Consider the following 8,460-nt stretch of genomic DNA (forward strand, 5'->3'; position numbering starts at 1 on the left):
CTGCCTGCTGCTGCTACTACTGCTCCTGCTACTACTACTACTGCTCCTGCTGCTGCTACTGTATTGCTATTGCTACTGCTACTACTGCTACTAATGCTACTGCTACTCCTAGTTCTGCTCTTACTGCTACTGCTCCTACTAAAATTCTAAGCTGATGCTACTACTACTACTACTCCTACACCCACTCCTCCTACTGCTACTGCTTTTACTTCAACTACTACTACTACTACTACTACTACTACTACTACTACTACTACTACTACTGCTACTACTAATTCTACTACTACTACTACTACTATTGTTACTGCTACTGCTACTGCTATTGCTACTGCTACTACTGCTACTGCTACTGCTACTAATACTACTGCCACTCCTAGTTCTGCTCTTACTGCTGCTGCTGCTACTGCTCCTACTAAAATTCTAAGCTGATGCTACTACTCCTACACCCACTCCTCCTACTGCTACTGTAACGCCCTACTACCTTAGAGTCGTTACTAAGTGAGTTTAAAACAGAAATTGTGCATTTAATTGACTCAAAGTGGTTTCTAAAACCAAAAGTGTGATTAAACCATAGTTTAAGGCTGTATTCTTTTAAAATGTTTAACTTCATTGAAAGCGTTAAATATAAAACATCTGGGATCCCAAAATAAGGTTTACGAAATATTTTCAACTCAAAATAGGTTTACACTTGATCAGCTATCAAAAGAATGGTTAAATACAGCCATATACAAAATGCCCCCAACCAAAGCAGTCGGGCAGGCCGAACATGTACGCGCCGCCCCCACGCTCTCCATACTCATGGTCGGTTGACTGACTCCTTGCTTTTACCTGCCACACGGAGCACCCGTGAGCCGAAGCCCAGCAAGAAAACCCAAATAACACATAACATATGCAAATCATATAGCTGACATAATTCACTGATAAATAGGAAAACCATCATAATAAACAAGTACGGCCATGCCGCCCCAGAGGCCTTACCAAGCCTGGGGTTTCGGTTTTCACCGTGAGGATAACTCATGTATCCCTTGGGTCCCACCCTGATTATAAGCATCCCATGTGCTGAGTGATACTTTCAGCCCCACGGCCGTACCCGGCCTATGCCGCTCTCGGCCCATGCCGTTCTTTACATTGTAATCACACATATAGCACATTCGAAATAATCATTCACACACATCATGATTCATTTTAAGATTAAACATTTGCACATAATACAATCTCGGGCCATGCCCTACAATCACATAGTGGGGGGGCCATGCCCTATTCTCGGGTGTTATGGTTTTCTTACCTGTATCCCGAGCTTTCCAATGCACCACGGTCACGAGCACGGTCCACTAGCACGAGCCTCTCCCAAATCCTAGTCACAACACACACATCAAACACTTTAAATACTAACCAAGCCAAAACCACTTCCCGGGACCAATTCCGTACTCCCGGGACCTCTAAAACCTTAAAACAACACCCCGGAGGCATCCCCCGAACCCCCGGAGCTAAGACCTAAAATTGCCAAAAAAGATATCCTGAAAATTGCCTTGTGCCGCGGCACAACTTCCTTGTGCCGCGGCACCCATCAGTCAGAAGCTCCCCGCCCCGGCACGCAAAAACCCTGCCGCGGCACACCTTCGCAGACCCAGAATTCTGGGTTTTTCCTGCAATTTTTCTCGAGCTTTAACCTCTCCAAATCACCCCAAACCAATACCTAAGTCTCAAAACTCAAATCCAAACCTCATATGAACAATCTAACACCCTACAAACACTAGGATCAAGGTCAAAACATCAACACACCCAAGATCCACACCATTGACCTCAAATTCAGCAACCCAAACCAAAACCCATGAAAATCTTAACTCAAGCATTAAATTCATCAACCAACACAGAAAACAAACTTAAATAAGCATAAGATCCTTACCTCAAGAGTAGAATCCACCCTAAAAGTTCCTTGATCTCCTCCTAAGCTTCCCACTTCAGCCCCTTCTACACCTCTTCTTCTTTCTTCTTCTTGCCCTAGCCTTTCTCTCCTCTTCTTTTCCTTCTCTTCTAATTTTATCAAAACCACAAGTGAACCCAAATTCCCAAACCGTATCCCCCTAAATCCCAGCAGCATAATGTCTATTACCCTAGCCAAAAGACCATTTTACCCCTTCTTCATAACCCTTCCTAACTAAACCTCCAAGGGCACCTAAGTCCTTTCACTTTTATTTCATTTCTACCATTTTCTATCTAAAACTTGTTACTCACAGCAGTTGCAATTGGTTACCCCGGTTACCCAATTACCAATAACGAACCACTCATTCTCAACTTACTTATAAGATTCCCGAAGTACCCCTAGGCTCCTCCCGAGCCGGGTACAACATCCCGTTGTGACTTTTGGACTAAATGGCTCACTAGGACCGTCTCGATGCGTGCATCCTGATAAAAACACCACCTCACATGGCACCATTCACATAGTACAATTATCACAGTTATGCCCTATCATGGCCAGATTACAATCATGCTCATTCTAAGACAATCACGTCTATATGCATACTAATTCACATAGTCATGCATCTCAAATAATCAATTAGTCATATAACGTGCATTAAATGATAATCATGCATAAAACTCAATAAAAACACACACCAAATCCCATCATGCCCTCCAGGCACACTACTCCAGGTCCTTAAGCCTTAACACTGAATTTGGGTCGTTACAGCTACTACTTTTACTTCAACTACTACTACTACTACTACTACTACTACTACTACTACTACTACTACTATTACTACTACTACTACTACTTCTACTACTACTACTACTCTACTGCTCCTACTACTAGTACTACTACTACTAGTAGTACAAATTCTACTAATACTACTGTTGCGGCTGCTACTACTACTGCTACTGCTACTTCTACTGCTACTGCTACTACTGCTACTACTACTGCTCCTACTACTACTACGACTACTACTACTAGTACTAATTTTACTAATACTATTGTTGCTGTTGCTGCTACTACTACTGCTACTGCTACTGATACTACTACTACTACTACTGCTACTGCTACTGCTACCGCTACTGCTACAGCTACTACTGCTACTGCTACTGCTGCTACTGCTACTGCTACTGCTACTGCTACTGCTACAGCTACTCCTACTACTGCTACTACTGCTACTAGTGCTACTGCTACTACTGCTACTGCTACTACTGCTACTACTACTACTATTGGTACTGCTACTGCTACTACTGCTACAGCTTCTACTACTGCTACTACTACTACGACTGCTACTGCTGCTACTACTACTGCTCCTACTGCTACTGCTGCTACTGCTTCTTCTACTACTGCTACTACTGCTTCTGCTCCTGCTCCTGCTGCTGCTGCTTCTGCTGCTACTACTACTGCTACTACTACTAGTGCTACTACTCCTACTGCTACTACTACTACTGCTGCTACTACTACTGCTACTGCTACTGCTGCTACTACTACTGCTACTGCGGCTACTGCTACTACAACTGCTACTACTACTGCTGCTACTGCTGCTGCTGCTACTGCTGCTACTACTACAGCTACTACTACTGCTACTACTACTACTGCTACTACTACTACTACTACTGCTACTGCTACTGCTCCTACTGCTACTACTACTACTGCTGCTACTACTACTACTACTGCTGCTACTGCTACTGCTCCTACTGCTACTACTGCTACTACTACTACTGCTGCTGCTACTACTACTTCTGCTACTGCTACTGCTCCTACTGCTGCTACTACTACTGCTTCTACTGCTACTGCTACAACTGCTGCTGCTGCTACTACTACTACTACTACTACTACTACTACTGCTACTACTGATACTGCTCCTGCTGCTACTGCTGCTACTTATGCTGCTGCTGCTGCTGCTGCTTCTGCTGCTGCTGCTTCTGCTGCTGCTGCTTCTGCTGCTACTGCTACTACTACTGCTACTACTACTGCTGCTACTTCTACTACTACTGCTGCTGCAGCTACTACTACTACAACTACTACTACTATTACTGCTACTACTGATACTGCTCCTACTGCTACTGCTGCTACTACTGCTACTGATGCTACTGCTGATACTTCTGCAGCTGCTTCTGCTGCTGCTGCTTCTGCTGCTGCTGCTTCTGCTGCTGCTGCTTCTGCTGCTGCTGCTGCTACTACTGCTACTGTTGTTACTGCTACTCCTACGGCTGCTACTACTGCTGCTCCTACTGCTACTGCTGCTACTACTAATGATACTACTACTGCTGCTACTACTACTGCTACTACTACTACTGCTCCTACTGCTACTGCTGCTACTACTGGTGCTCCTACTGCTACTACTGCTGCTACTACATCTACTGTTGCTACTACTACTACTGCTCCTACTACTGCTGCTACTACTGCTACTACTACTGCTACTACTACTGCTGCTACTTCTACTACTACTGCTGCTGCTGCTGCTGCTGCTACTACTGCTACAACTACTACTACTATTACTTCTACTACTGATACTGCTCCTACAGCTACTGCTGCTACAACTGCTACTGATGCTACTGCTGCTACTTCTGCTGCTGCTTCTTCTGCTGCTGCTTCTGCTGCTACTGCTTCTGCTGCTGCTGCTGCTACTACTGCTACTGCTGTTACTGCTACTCCTACTGCTGCTACTACTACTGCTCCTACTGCTACTGCTGCTACTACTACTGATACTACTACTGCTGCTACTACTACTGCTACTACTACTACTGCTCCTACTGCTACTGCTACTTCTACTGCTGCTACTACTGGTGCTCCTACTGCTACTACTGCTGCTACTACTACATCTACTGTTGCTACTACTACTACTACTCCTGCTACTGCTACTGCTACTGCTTCTGCTACTGCTACTGCTACTGCTACTGGTACTGCTACTGCTTCTACTACTGCTACTACTACTGCTACTGCTGCTACTACTACTGCTCCTACTGCTACTGCTGCTACTGCTGCTGCTACTACTGCTACTACTGCTACTACTACTGCTACTGCTGCTACTAGTGCTGCTACTACTACTGCTACTACTACTGCTACTACTACTACTGCTACTGCTCCTACTGCTACTACTACTACTGCTGCTACTACCACTACTACTGCTGCTACTGCTAGTGCTCCTACTGCTGCTACTACTGCTACTGCTGCTACTGCTACTACTACTGCTACTACTACTACTCCTACTGCTGCTACTGCTACTGCTGCTGCTGCTACTGCTGCTACTACTACTGCTACTACTACTACTGCTACTGCTGCTACTACTACTGCTACTGCTACTGCTACTACTTCTACTGCTACTGCTCCTACTGCTACTACTACTACTGCTGCTACTACTACTACTGCTGCTGCTACTGCTACTGCTCCTACTGCTACTACTACTACTGCTGCTACTGCTACTACTGCTGCTGCTACTGCTACTACTACTACTACTACTACTCCTACTACTACTGCTACTGCAACTGCTACTGCTACTGCTACTGCTACTGCTGCTGCTGCTGCTACTGCTACTGCGGCTACTGCTACTGCTACTGCTACTGCTGCTGCTACTTCTACTGCTACTATTGTTGCTGCTACTGCTGCTACTGCTACTACAGCTACTACTACTACAGCTACTGCTACTACTATTGCTGCTGTAGCTGCTGCTACTACTTCTACTGCTACTACTACTACTACTATTACTATTGTTGTTGCTAGTGCTACTACTACTACTGCTACTCCTACTGCTGCTACTCCTACTGCTGCTACTGCTACTGCTACTGCTACTGCTACTGCTACTACTACTACTGTTGTTGCAACTGCTACTACTACTACAGCTACTACTAGTACTGCTACTGCTACTACTATTACTGCTACTACTATTGCTGTTGTAGCTGCTGCTACTACTCCTACTCTTACTACTACTACTACTACTACTACTACTACTACTACTACTACTACTACTACTACTACTACTATTACTATTGTTGCTGCTACTGCTACTACTACTACAGCTACTACTACTACTGCTACTGCTACTACTACTACAGCTACTACTACTGTTGTTGCTACTACTACTACTGCTACTACTACTGGTACTTCTAGATATGCTCCTACTGCTGCTGCTGCTACTGCTCCTACTAAAATTCTAAGCTGCTGCTGCTACTACTACTACTACTACTACTCCTACACCCACTCCTCCTACTGCTACTACTACTGCTACTGATGCTGATGCTGCTGCTGCTGCTACTTCTACTACTACTACTACTGCTACTGCTACTGCTCCTACTACTACTACTACTCCTACTAGTACTAATTCTACTAATACTATTGTTGCTGCTGCTGCTACTGCTACTGCTACTGCTACGGCTACTGCTACTGCTACTGCTACTCCTACTACTACTGCTACTGCTACTGTTACTCCTACTACTACTACTACTACTACTACTACTACTGCCTGTTGCTGCTGCCTGTGCTGCCTGCCTGCTGCCTGCCTACTGCTGCTGCCTGCTGCTGCTACTACTGCACCTACTACTACTACTGCTGCTACTGCTACTGCTACTGCTGCTACTACTGCTGCCTGTTGCTGCCTGCCTGTTGCTGCTGCTGCTACTACTACTACTACTACTACTACTACTACTGCCTGTTGCTGCTGCCTGTGCTGCCTGCCTGCTGCTGCCTGTTGCTGCTACTACTACTCCTACTACTACTACTACTACTACTACTACTACTACTACTACTGCCTGTTGCTGCTCTCTGCTGCTGCTGCTGCTGCTACTGCTGCCTGCCTGCTGCTGCTGCTGCTGCCTGCTGCTGCTACTACTGCTCCTGCTACTACTACTACTGCTCCTGCTGCTGCTACTGTATTGCTATTGCTACTGCTACTACTGCTACTAATGCTACTGCTACTCCTAGTTCTGCTCTTACTGCTACTGCTCCTACTAAAATTCTAAGCTGATGCTACTACTACTACTACTCCTACACCCACTCCTCCTACTGCTACTGCTTTTACTTCAACTACTACTACTACTACTACTACTACTACTACTACTACTACTACTACTACTGCTACTACTAATTCTACTACTACTACTACTACTATTGTTACTGCTACTGCTACTGCTATTGCTACTGCTACTACTGCTACTGCTACTGCTACTAATACTACTGCCACTCCTAGTTCTGCTCTTACTGCTGCTGCTGCTACTGCTCCTACTAAAATTCTAAGCTGATGCTACTACTCCTACACCCACTCCTCCTACTGCTACTGTAACGCCCTACTACCTTAGAGTCGTTACTAAGTGAGTTTAAAACAGAAATTGTGCATTTAATTGACTCAAAGTGGTTTCTAAAACCAAAAGTGTGATTAAACCATAGTTTAAGGCTGTATTCTTTTAAAATGTTTAACTTCATTGAAAGCGTTAAATATAAAACATCTGGGATCCCAAAATAAGGTTTACGAAATATTTTCAACTCAAAATAGGTTTACACTTGATCAGCTATCAAAAGAATGGTTAAATACAGCCATATACAAAATGCCCCCAACCAAAGCAGTCGGGCAGGCCGAACATGTACGCGCCGCCCCCACGCTCTCCATACTCATGGTCGGTTGACTGACTCCTTGCTTTTACCTGCCACACGGAGCACCCGTGAGCCGAAGCCCAGCAAGAAAACCCAAATAACACATAACATATGCAAATCATATAGCTGACATAATTCACTGATAAATAGGAAAACCATCATAATAAACAAGTACGGCCATGCCGCCCCAGAGGCCTTACCAAGCCTGGGGTTTCGGTTTTCACCGTGAGGATAACTCATGTATCCCTTGGGTCCCACCCTGATTATAAGCATCCCATGTGCTGAGTGATACTTTCAGCCCCACGGCCGTACCCGGCCTATGCCGCTCTCGGCCCATGCCGTTCTTTACATTGTAATCACACATATAGCACATTCGAAATAATCATTCACACACATCATGATTCATTTTAAGATTAAACATTTGCACATAATACAATCTCGGGCCATGCCCTACAATCACATAGTGGGGGGGCCATGCCCTATTCTCGGGTGTTATGGTTTTCTTACCTGTATCCCGAGCTTTCCAATGCACCACGGTCACGAGCACGGTCCACTAGCACGAGCCTCTCCCAAATCCTAGTCACAACACACACATCAAACACTTTAAATACTAACCAAGCCAAAACCACTTCCCGGGACCAATTCCGTACTCCCGGGACCTCTAAAACCTTAAAACAACACCCCGGAGGCATCCCCCGAACCCCCGGAGCTAAGACCTAAAATTGCCAAAAAAGATATCCTGAAAATTGCCTTGTGCCGCGGCACAACTTCCTTGTGCCGCGGCACCCATCAGTCAGAAGCTCCCCGCCCCGGCACGCAAAAACCCTGCCGCGGCACACCTTCGCAGACCCAGAATTCTGGGTTTTTCCTGCAATTTTTCTCGAGCTTTAACCTCTCCAAATCAC

This window comes from Humulus lupulus, chromosome 6 (genome assembly GCF_963169125.1).
Source record: "Humulus lupulus chromosome 6, drHumLupu1.1, whole genome shotgun sequence".
Lineage (NCBI taxonomy): Eukaryota > Viridiplantae > Streptophyta > Magnoliopsida > Rosales > Cannabaceae > Humulus > Humulus lupulus.